General features: G+C 35.5%; 1 protein-coding gene across 4 annotated transcripts in view; it reads right to left on the reverse strand.

Annotated features, from left to right (window-relative positions):
• Immp2l (inner mitochondrial membrane peptidase subunit 2) overlaps nucleotides 1-22,388 on the reverse strand; it is a 980,466-nt gene that overhangs the window by 810,603 nt on the left and 147,475 nt on the right. The gene's annotated exons all lie outside the window — the stretch shown is intronic.

Here is a 22,388-nt window from a genome sequence, read left to right on the forward strand (position 1 = left end):
AAATATTATACTCATATCTAACTACCATGATACTGAAGGACTTATGATAGAGCTCCTTGCATACTTCATCAGCATTAAGGCAAGAAAGCCATCCACACAGTTCTTATTAAGTTAGAACCAAAGGACAGTCAGATCCTGCGAGTCAAACAAGTAAATACCTAAGTAAAATAGTTTTGGTCATAAATCAAAAGCTAACAGGGTCTGCCCACACAAGTCTGACCCTTTAATAATTTCTCTCAGCATAGCAACTTAGTGAGAAAACAAAATGCTAGGATTATCACCTACACAAAGATGCTAGATAGTCCAACAGATATTAGCTGTAGCTATCACATTGTTGTTCTTGTTTTGTTTTAAGGTCTTAAATGAAATCAGATAAAACTATTATCACTAAGATCAGACTTGTGTTTTCAAACTAAAGGGTATAAAAACTTTCACAGCGTACACATCCAGAGATGTTATCATGACCTATCAAAAGGATTTAATATTTTTGGATAAGTACTAATAATTTCTATATTTTGGATCTTCTATAGCAGATATTACACCCTTTAAGGGTACTGTCTCCTACTGACTTAGGAGGTTCTCAGTAAGAGTCTTCACGATTAGGTCAGCAGAACACCTAGGATGGAAACTGAGACTAAAATTCTTTCTGCCTAAACAGTGGTATCATATCTGCCAAGCACAAAAAATTTTAAGCTTGTTGATTGTTGCCACAGAATCAAAGAGTAAAAGAGGCCAATAAAGTAATAAAAGGTACCAGGAAATTGATGGGGAAAAAATCCCAAGAAAATAGTAATAATGATCTTGTGAGATAGATGTCTGACAGAAAGAAGTGTTAACACCTTAAATTTTTATTTCTGATACCCCTTTAAATTTTTACTTCTGGGCCTAGTGCTCCAATGGCTCTTTGATGAAATCTGGGTTAGGAATTCTGAAATATACATTTTAAACAATCCAGTTAATCTTGATGTAAACAACATACAATCCTTAGCAAAGTTGTGAACAAATTCCCTGTATTTTGGGAAAGTGGTATTGCATGAATCATAAGGTCCCTTGAATATGGGATTATGCAGTTAGATAAAATGAAATAGCAACCACAACAAGAAAAAAAAATAAGAACCTTAAAAATATGTATGATTTGAGATGCATTCTAGTACCATCTTTAAGAACTCATCACACTCTTGGATTAAATGGTCTGGGTTGAAATCATATACCATCTACAAGCTCTGTACCCTTGAGCAAATTCCTTATCTTCTCTAATTCTCAATTTTGTAATGAGGTAAGACTTAGCTCTCAAATTATGAAGAATGTGTATTAAAGAACACACACAAAACCTTAAAAACTGAAGAGTAATGGTAAGAACATATGGGCAAATATGACATTACTTTAAAAAAATGACTAATGAAAGTAAAAATGCCCCATATCATCCATTTAAAATATATATGAGGCCAATAAAGAGATAAAAATATTTCATACCACTAGCCATCAGTAAAAGACAATTCCAAAACACAATGAGATACCATTGCAGACCTACTGGGATGACTAAAATCAAAGAGACAGATAACAAGCATGTTGACAAGACTATGCAGAAACTGGAACTTCATACACAGCTGGTAAGAATGTGAAATGGTATAACTGCTTTGAAAACTGTTTGGCAGTTACTAAATGCTTACATGAGTTGTATGATCTAGCAATTCTACCCTACCTATATTACCAAGAGAACTGAAAGCAAGTATTAAAAAAAAACTTGTACATAAATGTTCATGGAAGCATTATTCATAATAGTCAAAAGGTGGCAAAAACTCAAATGTCTATCGATTGATGATACAGTGATATGTTGTTTATACAATGGAATATTAAGCTATAAGTACAAATAAAATACTAATACACAGCACAACAGGAAAAATCTTGAAAATTCTATGCTAAATGAAAGAAGCTGGTCGCAAAAGTGCACATACTACATCACTCCATTTATATGAAATGTTCAAGTTAGAGAAATTTACAGAAAGCTGTTTAAGAAAGGAGGGGATGAATGTTGTTTGGTGGTGACAGGAAAAGAACATGGCATTTCCTTTGGAGCTGACAAAAACTGTTCTAAAATAGTGTGTATATACTAATAGCCATTGAACATTACACTCTGAACTTGCAAATCATACGCTATCATATGCTATGAATTATATCTCAATAAATCTGTTTTTAACTCAGATGGACAGGCATGTGTATATGTACGGAAAATATCCCTCCATGCAAGGCTCTATGATGTATTTCATGCCTTCCACCTTCATCGGTGGTCAACTGCCATTTCCTCCAGTCTGCCATTCATTGCGGCTGTCAATTACAGGAAGTCTCCAAACCCTATGGAAGCTGCTCAGAAATTGTTACCACTAAACTATCGCAGCTGTTTATATTTCCATGTTTCTGGAAGCCTACTTATCCAGCTGTGCTTTTGATTCTGGGATATATTTGCATATTATCCAATACATCCTCTTTCCCCTTCATTTTATTCTTTTATACTTTTTTGCTTCATCTCTTGGTTTAGGTTAATAACAATGACAAAAAGTTATTTCATATACATTCTACAGTTCCAATCCTTTCTCCAGGACCAATTCTATGAACAATATGTTGAGACTCCTACCAGTTATTTCTATGCATATACAGTTACAGGCTCACATAGATCAATATGTCTTATGATAAAGACTATCTACAGTATTAATACACCATAACAGATTCTATCATTCTTGCATTGCTAGTTGTGATATTTACCTGTTTTATTGTTTTTGTTTTAAAATCAAGGAAGTAGGGAGTATCCATTAAAGAGATATCAGGATCAAAATGTACAACAGATAATGTGAAATAGGAAGAAAAGGTCTAAAGAGGAAGGGGAAGGGCAAGTGAAAGGGGTAGAAGAAAGGAAACAAGGGAATGGAAGAAACCTGAGAAAAGAAAAAAACAAACAAAGTCTTCATAAATGAGGGGTTGAGGGGTTGAAGGAGGACAGGGGAATGGGGAAAAAATAAAAACTAAGATATATCATGTAAAGGTACAAATTTTCAATGATGAAAGTCACCATATTGTATACCTAAAATGTACCAAAAAATATAATGAATAAAAAAAAATCAGGTTAAAATCTAACAGATATTTACTGAATAGACTTGATTGTTACATTTTTCAGCATCTTCAGAGAAGACAAGAGGAAGCTGAAAACTAATCTCTAATCAACCTTTGTTTATAACTAGGTTGGCAGAAAAAATATCAAGAGCTAAACAAAACTGCCTAACACCCATACCAGTCGAAGTCATGCAGATTAAATTTTATTAAATGTCAACTGGATAATATTTTTCAGTGAGCTGATTATACCGGCATTCAAGTCACACACAAAATTTATAGCTCAGTGTACTTACGGTATAATCTACTTGGTCAACATTTTATAACTGTCATAAATATAAAAATTAATAAACAAGATTTCAAGCAAAATTAAACATATTTAAGATAATATTTCATGCTTTTTATGATAATAATACTTAATGTTAGTGTTTACTAAGTCTAATTAACTCAATTATTTTCAAAATGATCCTATAAGGCAGGTACTATAATTATAATGACCCAAGGGTATTGTGGCAGTCATGACTGGCAAATCTCAGAGGTGAAGTCAGTTCTTTCTACCTCTAAGGCACCTTGCTTAACCAATCCCCCTGCAATAGCCTAACAATTATTTGAATAACTTGCTCAAAAGCTGAACTAAAGAGTTTTTATAATATTCAACTACATTACTGGATCAATATTCATAATAATCCTGTTAGAAACAAATCTATTTTCTGAATCAGCACAGAGACCTATTAAATTGAATTCTTGTTTCTTGGTACAAGAGAACTTACAACATCACCTTTAGCACTTTGATAAAGATGCAATTAAATTAATTTAAGCCACCTTGCTGATAGATTTGTGATCTCTACAAACACATAAAAAGTTAGTATACCCTCTTAAATATAGTTATTCTGCATGAGAAATAGAAACATAATTCCATAAAATATAAAATAATATAAAATAAATCACAATTTTTACTACATTGCTACACAGTAGATCTTTCCATACTTATGCATTTTTAATTAAAATGATATTTATCAAAAGGCTAATGAGACTATTTTGAAACACATTTACTGGAAGGCTAATGAGACAGTAGAATACAATCTGTTTATTAACTGAAGAACAAGACATATGACATCTGTACACAATAAGAGAAGATCAGAATTACCAATAAAATACCACTGAAAGCTTCTCATAAACCTTACAGTACAACTTCTTATTATCATCAAGAAAGGCCATGTACAATATATGAACAATATGAGTTCCCCATTACTACAGCAGAATTCAAGCCTAAACTGACAGTAAATGAAACTTTATATTCTACTCAAAGAAATTACCTAATGAGTACACAAATTACATACTCATTACATAGGCTTATAGTGGTTATAGGTACTTACTGCAAGCCATTTTTAAATTACAAAATAAGTCAGGATGTTTGCATGGTGGAATATTTTATAATACTGTATCTGAAAAAAATCTCACATTAAATTACTATAACTCAGAAAAACACTGTTGATAATTCACTGAGCCAAAAACAATTTCTTTATCAAGTGAGTATTATGGAAAGGAACCATGTAGAAATGCCAGTTATTTTTTCAAATTATAATGATAATATTAATAATAACAATATATCTTAAGGCTTTCAGATTAAAGATCAGAAAATTCCAGATATATCAAGATGGTATATAATCTCAAATTCTAGATAACAAAATCATTCCACATGTAATTGCCAATTATCTTTTCAGCAAATATATCAAGACTAATTTTAAAATTAAGAAAACTAGCAAGTAATTCAAGTCTGGAATTTTCATATGAAATAGCATTTATGAACAACTTTCTCAACCACAATCATGTTTAAATATTTATTAAAAGAATTTATATATGCATATAAGTTTAGATAAAAATTAAAATAAAGTTCAGGCATGACATATACAAGTAGCAACTCCTTTCTACAGCCAATTTAGTATTATGAATTATCTAAATAAAAATCAAAAGAGAATTGCCAGAACACAGCAAAGATAGCTCCATCAAAAACCATTCCGTGTATATGCCTCAACATAAATTAATATGGAATAATTAAATCATAATTTATGAGAGTAGAATACCTTATTAAAACATCTAAATAATTTAATAACAGTTCACATTATTACAGTATATCTTTTTTTTAACACTTATCAAATGATGTATTTATTACTTGTCATGTTAAGGCCTTGCCATGAGAGGCTTTAAACATTTATCAAGAAACATTTTCATTCAAAATGAGATTATATTTGAATATTTACAGAATCTGCAGTAGCATATTATGTATTTATTGAATCCTACTACATGCTCCCGCCAGTAATGATCTTTTCTCAAAATATGAGAGATCTAATCATGTGATCCTCCTCACGCAGACTGACAGCAACACTCAAAATGTAATAAAGCAAAACGATTCACCTAAGTGGAAATGGAAGAACTAGTTCTACTGCTCAGATTTTTATTTTTCTTTCAAAATTTTAGTCCCTTGAAATTTAACTTCTTGAGTTAATACACAGCTATTTAAAAACAGCAGACATATAATCAATACTTTTACTAACAGCTATTCCCCAGGCTCTCTTAAATATAAGCACCAGAGTTATGCAAGATAGAAAATACCCAATTAGGTTTTCCTGGATCAATTTAGCTTGTCCAGCTATTGAATATTTTGACAATAAATATATTCATGCTCTTGAGTTTGAGAGAGAAAAATCAGCCCATTAATTAGCAGTAAAACTAGCCTAGAAAATAGCCATCTGGCTTATGTCTGACATACTCTGAGATTGTATCATTTTATCAAAAATAACAAAATACCAGGAATAAATTGCTAACCTCAGAGTACAAACTTAATTCCGCTCCCTTCACAAAAAAGTAATAGAAGCTGTCTCTCTAAACTACTATAGTTGATTCTAAGGGAAAAATACCAAGTTGTTCTCATGGCTATCCATTTTCCATGCTGCCAGAATGAAAGAACAAATCTGAGCTTCAGGTGTAAGCAGATCTAGGAATAAAGAAAGCCATGTTATCACCGAGGTGCTTGCACTGGTGTCTGTAGCTGATTAACTTGGAGGGTTGAAATATTGCCTTGAACGCATGTGATTAGCACTTCTGAACTTGAGTCATCCAACAGATACATACTGAGCATCTGTGCTGTGCCAGGCATTGGACTTGGCACTAGAAACATAAAGGATTAAAAAAAAGTTTAGAGTCTAGTAGAGAGAGAAACCTGATAAACACAATAACAGACTTGTACATAAGGTTGCTGCCAGTACAAATGTGTATTTCTCAAACCGGATGCTAATTTATGAGCCATAGAATCAGTACTGCATCATAACCATCACTTTAAAATGTTAATATAGAACACAAAATTAGTGTACCTCATGAAATAAAACATTGTTTTGTGAACTTTTGTTGCAATCTGATATAGGTGTAAATTTTAGAGTCATAGATTTCAGTATATCTATAGATATTAATATAGTGTATGTATGTGTTTCTGTGTCTGTGTACTAAGCAACATTACAAAACATACTTCGGACCAAGTGTGGCCAAGCCATTTTGAGAGCCAGAAGTAGGAAAAACTTGCCTGAAGACATCCAAGTTATATTCATGAAGGAAATGGCACCTAAGCTAAGACTACATGAAAAGTTTTGTTTTATAAAAGGATAGGTGGTTCCAGACAAAGGAATCAGAGTATTGAGAAGTTAAGTGAGCACCTCGCATATCTGTGAGAACTAGATTAGTTTAGTACTAGAGAATGGAGGGCAAAAAAGTGGAGTACAAACTAAGAGCCATGGAGGGAAGTAGGGAAGGACCAGGTCATGTCAAATTCTACAACAGATAGCACCAAGTTGAGAAATTTGTTCTATAACACATAGGAAGTTATTTTAAAACTTGAGGCAGAGAGTGGGAAGGGTGGGGGAAAGGTAATAAGGGAGAGGAAACAAATATGAGAAACTGAAAAAATGGAAATAAAGTGTTTGTAAATGGGGAGGGGAGGAGGGGGTGAAGGGAGGGCAGGGACAAGGGGAAAAATGAGAATCAAGACCTATTATGTAAAGGTACAGAATCCCAATGATGAATGTAATTGTATTGTATACCTAGATTGTACCAATAACCTCAATAAAAAGAAAAAAAATATTATTTTAAAACTTGAGGCAATGGGCCGGGGATTTAGCTCAGTGGTTCTGCTGCCTGCCTCGCAAGCACAAGGACCCAAGTTCGATCCCTGGTATCCAAAAAAAAAAAAAAAGAAAAAAAAAAAAAAAAAAACTTGAGGCAGAGGAGGGATATCTGAAGAGAATGAATGATATCTTCATTATCAAAGCAGTGTAGATCTACTTTAGCCAATATGGTGCCCCTTAACCATATATGTTCCCATGGAACATTTAAATGTGGCTTAAGTCAGTGTTGAGATAAATAAAATATATTACAAATAAATATATTTGGGTCAAATAAAATATATTACAGTCAACTCCTTTTTAATATGACTACTAGAAATAATATATATATACCTTGTATAACAACTTTCAATTGGACATGAGTAGCACAGATAATGAATTTGAGGGAGGAGACAAGTTAGGCTTTTGAAAAATCCAAAGTTAGAGAAGATGAAAGTCTGATCTAGAACAGACAGAATGATGGGAAAAAATACAAGAGCAGAAATTAGAATCAACTTGACTACTGGCTGGATCTAAAAGATGGGGGAGACATCATGGTTTGTTCTCTTGTTCATTTTTTCACTCAAATAAATAATTATTGCACACATAAGACATGCCAGGTTATCTGCTAGCTATGCTACAGTGAGCAAAACTGGAAATAAAAAACTGCTTATCAATTATCTGGTTTAAGGAAACAAGCAAGGGAGAGGCACTTTTGTAGTCATCAGATGTATCATGTATGAAATGTTTATTGTTTACTTCAAGAAATGTCTGCAAAGCAATTAGATGCCAGGGTCTGAAATGCAAGAAAAAGGTCTCAAGAAAAACTAGAAAATTTAGAATTGCAGTATCAAATTGGCAACAGACCTTAAGGACTTGGCTGTAAGTGTACATAAGGGCCTATAGTCCAAGCAAGAATACATTTAAGGCCATGAGAAGGGGGAGACAACACATCCACTAACAATGAGCAGCTAGCTGTAAATGCGAAAAACTCCACCAAGGCTAGATCACAGCAACCAAAGGAGCAAAACACTTTAAGGAAACAACATTACAAAGGATCAGACTCAGAAGAAAAATAATTGCACGGAAGCACGAAAAAGCATACAAAATATAAACAAGTACTTAGCAAGTCATACATCAACATTCACAAAGGTGATGTCAAAGAGCAGAGGAGAGGCAAGGCAACAGAGGCCAATTGTAGACAACTGTTTCTAACACCTTATTTATGAATACAACAAAAATGGTGAACATATAATGAAGGGTTTATGGGTGCTTTCATTTTTGTGTTTGACGTTGAGATTTGATCATGTTCAGAAGCTCAGAAAAGCAGTTAATGCAGACCAACTAGTTAAAGAAACAAGTAAAGAAATAACCAATACCTCCTTTTCTAGAGAAAGAAGTAAAGGTAGCTATGTGCAAGTTCTTGGGTTTAAAAGAAAATAAGAAGGGAAGGTGGCTAAAGAAGCAGTAATAAATACAGATACACATAAAACATTCTAGTTTTACATTAAAATATTACTCAAGTTATACAATAATAAATAGGTAGCTTTGGTTAGTGGTAATTTCAGATGTGATTCCACAGTTCCAAGGATTTCATTAACTTTTACAGCAAATGTTCTAAAGCCATGGGCATAGATTCATCAAAGGCAAATTATCTTTAGCCTACTCCATGGCAAGGAACTTCATATACTCTAATACAAAAATGAAACAAAACAAAACCTGTCAGAAATGATTGTCAATAGTTACAAAGAATAATCAAGAGAAAAAATGCAGGCCAGAGTGTCTCAGAACAGGGAACATTTATGTCCCTCCAGAGTTTCTATCTATGAATACACAGAGTGGAGAGTATGGGAAAGATTTCTGTTCCTCACTGTATATCCCCTAACTTGTTTCCAAGGCAAGAGTCCTACGGAACTGTCATTTGGAGCAAGAGTTTAAACCTTCTGGGTAGTGTTATGCATTATATCTACATGCTCTGCCAAGAGCCTCATAAACTCATAGGTGGGCTGTTGCAAGAGGATGGTACCTTAGGGGCACTACAGCTGCCCTGCGGTTAGGAAGTGAGGCCCACTGGAATAGGCAGGGCACTGGAATTGACCTGGGAAGGTGTATCTTTCCATCCCCACATCTCTCTGTGCTTCCTGGCCATCAAAGCATGAGCAGCTTTTCCTCTGCTATGTCCTTCTGCCATGCCATCCTGCCTTGGAGCCAGCAGACCATGGACTAAAAGTGTGAGCCAAACTAAACCCTTCTCTAAGTTGGTGGGTGTAGGTATGGCATCCTGGCAATGAATGACGGTACTGTGACTGTCAAATGAGAGTGTAGATTCCTTTTCCTTGCAGTCTTCCTGTTTGTGGTACTGGAGTGCTAAGCATGCCTAGGCAAGATCTGGTCCTCTAAGCAAAACAGTTATGATCATGTTGTATGATTTATAAAAATCAGAGAAGTTGAGATACAGTTCAGTGACAGAGTGCTTGCCTGCCATTTGCAAAGTCCTGGGTTCAATCCCTAGCAATTGGGGGGGGGGGTAACAAAGACCCAGCTGGCCTCATCTCCTCTCTGCTCCAATCTCTCCACCTATAACTAGGTCGGTGAGTGGCAGTCTAGACTAGGAAGCCCTTTTAAGCCTCCTCATGCAGGCCTTATGGCTCAATGGCCCTCACTGGAAATGCCTCAGATTGACAGCTCTCAGACACTTGTCCAGATATTAAGCAGCATTTTATTTCACTATTGGCTTTCATATCTTTTTATAAAAGTTCTTCAGTCCAGAACCCCATGAGGCAAGAAGGATTCAAACATCAAAACCCCACCTTGAGATTCTCTTATCCAAAAAGCCCTTAGCAACAAACTTTGCACCAACTTTTTAGGCCTCTTTATTTTTTATTTTCCTTTTGCTCAGTCTAGCTTTCCTGAAGCCTTCCCTTCTTCCACTTCTCAAGTATGTCAGAATCCAGTTTATGTGGCTTCTCAAGCATGTCTCCCTGACCTGTCCAGTTACATTTCACTATCTGTGCTCTCACATGCCTTATTTATATCTCTAATAAGCTTTGTAGAGGGATCTATTTAATTGTGTCTCCCCAGTTCAGCTTTGTGTCTCCAGCCTAAAGTACACTGCCAAAGTCAGTATCTGCACCAAGTCACAACCCACTCCTCCTCCTCCCAAACGCCCACAGCACTTTCTAGGGCAGGCAGACACGCAGCCAAGTAGCACTGGATTAGCAGACCTCATTGTGATTAAACAATCCAAACTAATCTGACTGCCCAGAGTAGAAGAAACCAAAGAGCAATCTTCTGACTCTTCAATCACTGTTTCCTTTGGCCTGGAAAGAAGGAATACTTTAAGCATCTGGCAAAAAAGAGGATCCAGAGATGGGTTAAAAACAAGTCAAGAGGAAGCAGGTGGGACTGAGGCCAAAGAAGCACCCACGGTTGGAGCTGTCCCCCTTCATTCCAAGAATATTTACGCATATACTTCTGAACTGAATAAAGTTAAGAAATATACAACATAGGAATACAGAACTTCTAACTTTATTAATAATAAAGCACACTGTATCACACAAAGTACTTCCAGGGCAGCTGTGTGATGGTGCACATCTATAATCCCAGCATTCTGGAAGGCAGAGGCAGGAGGATGGCAAGTTTCAGCCCAGCCACAGCAACTTAGTGACTTACAGCAAAAATAAATAAAATTTTAAAAGGGCTACAGAGATTGCTCAGTGCAAAAGTACTGGGTTCAACCCTAGTACCCACCCAACCCCCAAAAAAGCATTTCCAAATAAGGGCTGCTACTTTTCCACCTGAAGAAACAAAGTCATAGTCATAGAAAAACTGACCTCCTGGACCGTTTTTCTGGGGAGACTGATAACAAATACATAAAATATGTATGTCAAATAGTACTACTGAGAAAATAAGACAGATTGAGAGGTAAGGGTACAGCTGAGTAAGATGGCCCAAGAAGGCTTCATTGACAAGGTGACATTTGGGCAAAGATTGAATGAGGAGAAAAGAGTGTCACATGGTTGGTATCACTACATCATCCAGAACTCAAATCTTAGATCTCTACTGCTTATGCTCTTTTCAGTATGGCAATTTGCCTATAAAAGAGGAACTTTCTGACATTCGGAAAGGAAGCAGTACACCAGTCCTAACATTTCATTTAGGAAAGTAGTTCAACAAAATTTTAACTAAGTGCTATGCCAGGCACAAGTGAGTCCCCAGTCACAAATCTCGATACTGCACAGAGATGCCAAGTAGTAATTTCCACTGACACGACAAGGAGCACCACTCCACGCAATAAAATGTTAAAGCTGTTACAGAGTTTATTCGATCTTTCTATTGTCAATTTTCAAGGCAAATGTTCTGTGTTTTGTTATAGTTTCTATCATACAAAAGTCATTTCATTCTACTTAACTACTTGGCTATTACAAGAGCAAGCATGGAGCAGTAAAACTTATTAAGAATCAATTATCTGGGCCCAGATCCAGGTCACTATCTTTATCCAAGGCATGATTAATATTTTCCAGTGAAGCATGTGTTCATCTCAAATAATTATCAACTCGCCCCTTACTAATCAGAAGACTGATAAGATCTGATTCAGAAACGTGAGGTAAAAAACAGGGATATGTTGAACCAGCTGCTCCATGTGATCAATAAATAATCTAAACATCTAGAAAAATACATATTTACTAAATAAGTGACCTCTCCGGGAATAATCCTCCCCATATCCAGTTTGCCCAGTCCTTAATAGAATTTCTCTTTTTAGACTTACACATTCATTCCTTTACCTAACAAGCATTAACTGACTACCCAACAAGGCAAGTACTTTGTGTGGTTTCCTCTTTGAAGAGGAGGTGTACATAAATATACACATAAACACACCTTGGTTATACACCCCATTTGGAAGTATTTTTAAGCAATATGACTATTTAATTTCACTTGAGTATCTATGTGTGAGTGCATGTATGCAAGAGAAAGAAGCAGAGAGGGAACTGCATAGGAGTGAATGCATTAAACAGAACTGGAAAAATTACAAATGACTCAGGAGTAAATGTGAACACTGAAACAAAAAGAATACTGTTGGCCTTCACATACCCGTGTTCACTGTGTAATCACAGTCACTGCTCATCGACTGCTTCCTCCACATCCCGTGTGCTCCCTGCATCCCTATGGATGGTATGTAAGCAAGCTCTGCTTTTAAAGCCATTGGTAAAAATATCTGTGCCAGAAGCTTTTAGCTGACAAGTAATTAAATTCACGCTGCCAAAGAAAATTAAGCATAAAGCAACCCCACAAAAAATTGATAACCCTAAGCCAGGCATGGTAGTACATGCCTGTAATACCAGCACTCTGGAGGCTGAGGCAGGAGGATCACTGTGTTTTTGAGGCCAGCCTGGGCTACATAGTGAGTTCCAGGTCAGTCTCACCTACACAGTGAGACCCTGACTCAAAAAAAAATTGATAACCCTGTTTCATAAAATAGGCAAAAGAGATTTAAGGAAGATAACACCATTTCTGTGTCACCATCCACTAAATTTAAATTTAATCTTGCTTTTTATATCATGTAGCTTATACTCAAAACTAGATGAATAATCCCTGCATTTATACATTGTCCTGCAACAAAAAAGAAGAAAATTCTATTATTTGTATTTTTTGTTCAAACACTCTAAGAATAAAAGAATTGTTTTCAGAAATGATGAGGTTTCTGCAGATAACATTTACCCACAGGACTTGAGGCTTTCTTGTGACATAAAGTACAGAGTATTTTGAGGGTGGTTACAGATGCAATGGCACAGAAAAGGCTTTTAACTTTGGCTCATTTCCTCTGACCACTATGCCTCCATTCTAAATTATAACCTCTCAAGCTACAGATCCTTTACAACTAGCTTTGAAACTAGCTTTCTGTGGTATCATCTCAAAATAAGAACATTTTGTTACTTGAAAATAAAAGCATGAAATCATTGGACTCAATCACTGTTCTCATTATTGCAAACCAATAAGCAAGCCTCAACAAAAACTGTTTTATCCTAACGGCTCTTGCTTATCAAGCTGCCAAGAAACAAATCCAAAAGAGACTAAAAGAAAAAAATTGGTCTTAACAATACAGATGGATTCTTATTCAGAAACTAAATATCAGAAATGGCTAGTACTTATCCTAGTGTTTTATTATTTTACGTAAAAGAATCTTAAGCTAACTAAATACTAAAATTCTGTCATTCACACCTACAATCATCATAATTTTTTAAGAATTAAAATACTAAAAAAAATCTCACTTTTTCAACCTAGATATTTCTTTTATAATATATCCCATACCAGATGCCACCTGCTTGGCCAAATCATTTTTTGAATGGGTAAAGCACTTTAGATCCAAAGGAAAATAATAGTAGGGCTATAAACATAAGAAATACCTGGCCCTTTCTCCTCAGTTGAGACTAAGGAATTAAGCAAGGTTAGCACCAAATACTCAACCAGTTTCTTGGGGAAGTGCAAGGAAATAGTCACACTAGTATGAGACTGTTTATGTACCAGGGAATTGAATAAACAAGTGAATACACTAAGATAATAGGAGCCAAGTTTTTTCAATATTGGAGATAAAATACAAGTATACAAGAATGATAGAAGAATGAAGACTGTTATTTGGGACTGGAATTGGAAATATAAGTGGAAACATATCACTGACAGATGAATGGAGATGGATGTTTAAATAGGGGTGTACACACAAACCTGTATTTCTTAGTTTTGTTCAATGAAAAACCTAGAGAAAAAGACAGCCAGTAGAAATGAGATCCATAGAATGCAAATCTTGGTTTCTCAATGTCCTTCTAAAGGGAAGAAAAAGCCCCAAAACTGGAGCAAGAAATTTGGAAGAAACAAAACATAATATATTACAAACTAATGAACATGCCACAAAAAAAAAACGTTTTTAATCCAAGGAGCTATTGTTTATCAAGCTCCAACTGAGCTGATAAACTGAGAAAAGGGTATCACTTCTTTGGTAATCTTGCTTAAAATATGTAATAACAACTTATTCATGAGTAAATATCAGATAAACTCAAAGAGAAAAACATAATTTGACTGTACTCTTCACAAGTATCAAAGTCCTAAAAGACAGGGCAAGACTAAGGAGTGGTTCTGGATTACATGAAGCCAAAGAGCTGAATGAATGAAATGTTAGGTGTGGATTCTGGGCTAAGAACATCAATGGGAAAACTAAGGAATTATGAATTGGATCTGAGAATAGATGATAATATTGCATCAGCATTAATTTCCTATTCTGTGGTTATAGTGACATGATATAATAAAATGTTATTTCTAGAATATAGTCACTGAAGTACTAAGGATGTACTGAGACTGTATGTCTGCAATTTCTCTCAAGCAAAGAAAGAAATGTTCAAAACAAAAATATGTGGTAGGAGCAGAAGAAAAGTGGAAGAAAATAAGGCAATTGTAATAAAAGTTAATAGTAGAGATAATAGTGGGAAACATTTGTGAGCTCTTTGTCTTTGTCTTTTATTATTTAGATATTTCTATAAGCTTAAAACCATTGTGAAATAATGTTTAAAATGTTCTGTTTAAAACAGAAATATTTGGCCTTAAATGCTTATACTGTTAAGAAAAACTTTAACTTTCTATCAAGGGCCACAACCTTCTACAAACTTTGTAAAATAAAAGAAAAATAACAACCCAAAAAGCAATACTTACAACTAGCAGTGAAATATTCTAAAAGCATGCAAATAAAGGTGTTGAAAGGGTTTACAGCAAAAATGTCAACACTTGGTTGATTAAAGGTGACGCATACTGGGGAATAATAAACTTTATAAAGACGAAATTTCAGAAAAATCACTCGTAGATCCATAAGACCCACGTAGACAAAGAGATGCGCCATCCCAGTGCCCCTTCAGGGAGGTCACGGCTCACACGCGGGCAGGACGGTCAGCAGACGGCCTGCAGCGCACGAGACGCCAGCATCTGCCTTCTCTTCCCACTTCCTCTCTCCACATAGGATCCCGACTATACATCTTGTAGTCCAAACTTCAATCCAGCATCTGCTTCTTTGTGTTTTCATAAAACACAGCTTGACGTGGGCACATTTTATAATTTTGTCTTGTATGAAGTAACTTGATTTCCAACTTACAAGACAGTTAGTTATAAATTTTTTCAGGTGAACTCTACCTCTAACTTGGATCCATTTGCCTTCTCATGCTGTGTGACAGAGGAATTGTACTTTCCCCCTTTTCATGTTAGCCAAATATAAAAGATAATCATTGTTTAAACAACAAATTTCCCTCTTATGGTCCATTAGCTCCTGCTGTTTGTTCCTGAAGTGAAATTGAAATATAACAAAATGATTTCCATGGAAATAGACAATAATCTAGTAAATGTGAAATTCTGACAGCAACAGAATAAAATAAGAGAAAATTATGGGACTGGAGTGGGACCAAATTTTAGTTTCTATGTGTGTATTTTTTGTCACATTCCAAAACAAAGAAAACATCAACAAATGCAGACACACACAACAGTCAACTATGAAGAGAACTCTAATTACATAAGTTTAAAAGAGACTCTAAAAATCAACTTAAAATAACACTGCCTACCTTACAATCAAAATATATTCTACTAATATAAACCACATGTAATAAACTTGAGAATTCTTACAATTTGTAACTGGAAATTATTGTCTACTATTATATTTGTCCTAATCATTAATATAACCCATTCTTTTCCTTTTCTGTAGTAACATGGCTTATAACCAATATACAGGTGAAAGATTACTGAAGGACTAAAGAATCTCTAGAAGAATATGAACAGAGGACCTGAAGGACTTGTGAGCAAGGCAGCAGCTCTCTTGAGGGATTCGTGTGCCAGTGACACGCTGCCTCTACTACCCTGAAACACGCAGACTGGCGTCCTTGCAAAGCACTCTGAGTGAGCCATTCTCTGTTATGCAGGGGTCTTTGTCGCCCTCTAATCCAGTGGTGGCAAACCTATGGCACAGCCGGCTGTTTGTTATCCTCGGGAGCTCGCAAGCATTCACCATCACTCCCCACGAGTCATTTTGTGCCCACACTTATTTCCAGTTGTTCTGGTTACTACAATTGTATAATTTAACTAAGTTGTCTAGAAACTGATGAAATATGAGTGCAAAAGGGACCAATGGCTACATCTAAGAAAAATAAATACAGCGCTTTGAATAGATTCTATAAAGATGAGTCACTGAAAGTATGAACAATTGGTTGTGAGTAGTACTAAACTGTGGGCAGTTAAGGGGAAAAATCAAATCTAAAAGGATTCTACACACATATTTCTTAGTAAATGAAAATGCAAAACTTTAAGATTTTTAAAATAAAAAGGCTTTTGCCTCACCAGAAATAATGGCATATAAACAAGCAAGAAGAAACAATTATCAGTTCAAGGAGCCCAGACAGGATTACTTAATATTGGTAATACAAGCATAATGCCTCATGTGTGTGTGTGTGTGTGTGTGTGTGTGTGTGTGTATCCCTGCTCTCTATGTAGAATCCTGTGCCCTCGGTTTTTTAAAGATGATGTTGATCAGCCATTGCCTCCCTGTCCTTGACCCCAAAAAAAACTTCTGCATTCTCAGGCTAATTCTTAGAGAGCAGTGAAGATTCAGAAATTGTTCTTTTTAGGACAGGGTATTTAGTTTAGTAGCACCATACCTGCCTCTCAAGTTCAAGGTCCTGAGTTCAAATCCATGGTACCGGGAAAAAAAAAAGAAATTGTTCATTTTGTGTTAAAGACATCATACTACAGAGATACATGCACACGTGTGGTTTTTTTTTTGTTTTGTTTTGTTTTGTTTTGTTTTGTTTTTTCTTTGTACCAGAGATCAAACTTGGGTCCTTGCACTTGCAAGGCAGGCAGTGGAACCACTGAGCTAAATTCCCAGCCCCTACACTCATGTTTATAGCAGCGCAAGTCACAATAGCCAACTCTTGGAAGATGAATAGCTAAAAGAAAATGTGGTATTCCTACACAGTGTGGTAAAACTGTGACACAAAGAAGAAGAATGAGACATTTTAGGAAAATGGATGCACCATGAGACCATATGCAGTGAAATAAATCAGACACACAGGCTTATATTGCGTAACTTCTCCTATATGAGAAACCCAAAGAATAATTTAAATAGCAAAATAAAAGACAATAGAAAAGAGAGAGAACTTGCAAATGGAAAGAGAAAGGGCATCTAGAGATAGAGGTGACAGGGCAAGGAAAATGAAAAAAATTAAGATGTGTTATGCATACGTATCCATGATTAATTTACTGATTATGTACTGTAAAGAAGTACAAATAAATATAATTTAATTTTTAAAATAAAATGTTCTTTCTTCACTAGCTTTGTAGCCTTCTTACACCTCACACACAGATTCCTCACTACCCATATAAGTGCCCTTGTGTTTAGAATACCAAGTCTGCAAGCTGTATTCGCTGCTTAGTCATCCACTACCTGGCATAAGCTTCGGAGAAGAGCTTTTTCTTGAACCCACAGTCATGTGCACAATTATTTAATTCACCATTTTTCACAAAGAATACCAGAACCAGTCGAGTTTCTTTTTCATGTTCTAACCACACTGTAATGCCTTGGTCCAGTGAAAATACAGAGGAGCAGCCATAAAAAGAATTTCCTGCTGAAGGTCCGACATTTATTGACATATCCTAGTGTCTGATCTGAGTGCTTTTTACTCCTTAGCTACTACTTCACTTTCTATCACCCTATTATGTCCCTTCCACCTTCCTCCAATTTTCTTGGCCTTACCTCAGTGCTTCTCCTAATTATACCTGAGCTGTTTTTATTCAGATGACTTCTGACATCACATGAGAGATGTTTTCTTTCCAACACAAATTGATGCTGACACCAACTGGATGTCCTAGGACTCAATTCAGTCCTGACACTAACAAAGTGAGCATCAGACTCCTAAGGGCTCAGTCCTACTCGACCCCACCCACAAGTACCAGGTCCCAAGTTTACCCACACTTCTGCTGACCTGGCTACAAAGTATAAAGGTTATCTCAACAACCCATGCCCCTCAGTTTAATAATCTACTGAAGGACCACAAACTCAGGAGAATATTTTCTCTTACTGGTTTATTACAAAGAAGAAAAATGAACAGCCAGATTAAAAAGTACATAGGGCGAGATCCAGAGGGTCTCATACACAAGTGCTTTTCTCCCTCTGGATTTGGGGGATATCACCCTCCCAAGACAGATGTGTTCACCAACTGTGAAGCTCTCCAAACTCTATAGTGTAATTTATAGGGGTTTCATAACATAGGCACAATTGATTAAATCATTGGCAGTGTGGGATTAATTCAATCTCCAGATCCACTGCCCCACACCCCAGAAATTGGAGGAGCTGAAAATTCCAAGATTCTAATCAATAACCAGTCCTCTGGCAACCAGACCCTGTCCACAAGCTTTGAAAGGGCACCCCCAAGAACAGGCTCAGCACAAAACACACTCACTCCTAAAATTCAGAAAATCCCAAGGGCTTTATAAATTCAGTGCCAGGAACACAAATAACATTACAGAAGACAAAAAGCAAATTTATTTCTATGATACCAAAATGCTTTATTCTTTTCCCTTTTTTTGTGTTTCCACAGATATCCATGTATATAATACCGTTGTTACTTGTGATCTATCCCCTACCACTGTCCCCTTTCCATTACACCTTGTGAAAACTTCTCCCATTTCTTCTGCATGCTAAAAAAATTTCTCAAGCTCCTTATCTCTATTTTAAAAAGTTCCCTAAAGAACAATATATCTATTTCTCAAAGTTCATGGTCTGTTTTGTTTTTTAAGTCCTCCCTACCACTATCACCACTGCCAAGAGCATAACTTTGCAGCCCATTGCCTAAAACTAGCAAAAATAAAGTCTTTGCCACATGAAAAGTGACCCCATATGTATTTAGCACTGAATATGTGGTGCAACAGGTGCTCAACAAATTTTAATTGCTGCCATAATCACCACCAACCTTCTAAATAAGTAACAACAGCTTCAAACAACAATAAATCAGATGAGACTGGGTGCATTCAGGGTGGTATGGCCATAGACAAAAAATATATAGATAAATCAAATAAGGATTCTGATGCATTCTCATTATACTTTTTCTGAGTGTCTTTTTTTTTTGGCTTATTTTGCTGAACTTCTCATTTGCCTCCATGTGAGAAAACACTAAAAACTCTGACAGAATTGCTGCAGGTTGTGCTATTTAGTTTTGAGTGTTCAAGCCCAAACAGGGCTCAAAGGACTTTAAAAATCAGATCCTATCATAATCCACCAAATCCACAAGGAATCTCATTGGGTAATACACTGTGAGATAATTTCCAGAGTTAAGTCAGTTGGAAATAGCTCCACTGGATTTTTTTCTAAGCAAAAGAATCAAACCATATTTTCAAATAATGTAAGCTGTTTTCTTCCACATCACTATTCCACATGCTGTCAGTTTTTTCTTCAGTAACATGATTTCTGAATGGCTGCACAATCACTCCATCATTGTACTGCAACACAATTTATTGGCTGACCCAAAATGTTGGACATTTACCATCACAGTATTACAGCAATTTTAATGTCTGTTTATCTTTCCTCTGATCCCCAAGTTATTTCTTATGACAAATTCTCAAAGATTTAAAATATCAATAAAAGGCATGTAAACATTTTTGAGGCTTTTGATGCCCATTATCACACTGCAACAATAGGTAAGAGGACAGTTATATCAGATAGTTAACAGTATGGATGACAGAGCACACCTCCTTTAATTTCATACTATTTTAATTACAAGGTTAATTATTTTACTTCACTCATTTTCCATTTGCTTTTTGTCTTTTGTGTGCTGTTAGTGATCTTTTCCTATGTTCCTTCAAAGGCACTGGTTTTCATTACTAAGTTTTGGCTTTTCTTTATATATGAGTGATACATTAGATAACTGCAAATATTTTCCTAGGTTCTCACTTGCTTTTAAATATAAAGTTTTGACATATGAAGATTTCACTTTACATAATCAAATTCACCAACTGTTCCTTCATTATATCTTCCTTTTGTGTTAAGTAGAGGAAGCCTTTCCTCAACCTAATATGAAATAAATCATCTGTACATTTGAATATTTTATGGTTTCCACGTGTAGTGTTTATTTTTAACAAATCTGAAGTGCATTTCACATATAAGATTTGTCGGGAGTTAATCATTTTTTTTAGAATATTCTAACCCTTCAAGTTCAAACACTGAACTCTTTCAGATCAAATGTATTATTAATATCCTTTTATACCTAATAACTTATTTTTTTAATCTGGAATATAAACAAAATTAGCATGTCCTATCACTTGGCTGCCTTCTGCAGTACAGAATCATTATCTTCTTTCATTCTTGCTTCTCATGCTACCAGAACTATAAAATAAGAGTCAATAGGTTGTCATATACAGTATTATGAAGACTAGTCTGATCATTTTAGTGTAGAACACAAGTATATCCATATTGAAATGCTTTTAAAAGTGAGCTCAAGTCCTCTAGCTATTAAACACAATTTAAAATTTAAAGTATAGGATGAAGTTACATGAGTTCCATTTTATACTATCATTAAAATGCCCATGCCATCTCTCACTTACCAGTACAGTATAGTCTGGGCTTTACTTAAACATCAAAGAGCCCCTCCAGATCCTTTCCTAAGGGCCTGGGTTCCAATCTCCAGCTGGATAGGTACATCTCCTGTGCTTTCCAAGCCACCCACATCTAACTTGTTCACAGCCCTTTTCACCTTGCATTTCACCTTTTTACTTGAATGAGTCTCCCCATTAAACCATAGAGATCTCAGAAATAAAAAATGTATCTCAGATATCTTTTTTTTGGGGGGTACAGGGGATCAAACTCAGGACCTTGTGCTTGCAAGGCAGATGGCAGAACCTCTGAGCTAAATCTCCAGCCCCCTCAGATATCATTTTATCCTTCTCAACTGGCTTATGGCAAGGAGTTGGTAAATATCTGTTGACTGAATGAATAAGTGCAAAATAATTTTTAAAAATCTATCTTTTTCAGGTCTTCTAATTACTAGTGATTGCAATAGTGAACAAATCATTTAATCATTTTTAGGCCATGGTGTCCAATTCAGAAATTAATATTTTTAGCAAAATGATCTGTTAAGTCAGCTGGAGCTCAAAGTTCTATGACGATATGATCTTTATTCTCAGAACTTAATCTTGTATACCCTGCCACTCTCTCTACCTTCTAATTGGTGATATTCCCGTTTCTACCATTTTGGGTCTTCCAAACTTTGCTGGCATTTCTATCATAAACCACTATCCATTTAAAATAGACCTACTGTGTTCTCCTTGAGGCTTTTCTGAAAGATCAATCACCTACATCTGCAGTCTGAATGACGAGACTGTTTAATGCTCCCTGCCCAAGCTAAATTTGCGTGCAGGTTCTTGGCTTAAGGGGAGGAATACAGTGATGGCTGAACTGCTTACCCAACAGACTCATCTTTGGAAAAGCATACAGCATGAGGTATCACTGCATTTCCACCCTAAAATAAAATGTCTCAAGTAAAGATTTTTAGTATAGCTTTCAATTTTACAACTTTTATTGTTTCTATAATGACCAACAAAAATAACACAATCTTTATAATCACACGGAAGGGGTGATAAAGGAGAAAGAACATACTGGTAAACACTTCTCAAATAAATTCTGATAAAAAAGGTTTCTTTTGGTTTTTTTCCCATTTTCTTCCTCTAACTCAGATTCTTTCAAGTTATTTCTGAAATTTTCTGTAATTACTTTGAATTGACATATTTGTTTCTATTCTTTCAAAACTTGATACCAAGTAGTGAAATTATCTATTGAGAAATCTCAAAATTTAGCCTATTGTTCTGAATATAATCCACAAAGTTATAAAACACAATTCCAATTTACTAGTGAATATTTTACATAAACACTGAGGACAGTTTTTTTAACTCAACAATCATTTTCTGATTGTCAATCTACAAGAAGTATTCTGGGGGAACAACAGCAATTAAAATCAATTCTCTGTCATTAAAGAGTGTAAACTTTGAAAAGATAGAAACCTGTGCTCAATTAATGACACAAGGTGGAATAAAATGGTTCTTTAAAAAATAAATTCTGGGCGCCAG

Source organism: Fukomys damarensis, unplaced genomic scaffold, assembly GCF_012274545.1.
Source record: "Fukomys damarensis isolate Sample0158 unplaced genomic scaffold, DMR_v1.0_HiC HiC_scaffold_4, whole genome shotgun sequence".
Lineage (NCBI taxonomy): Eukaryota > Metazoa > Chordata > Mammalia > Rodentia > Bathyergidae > Fukomys > Fukomys damarensis.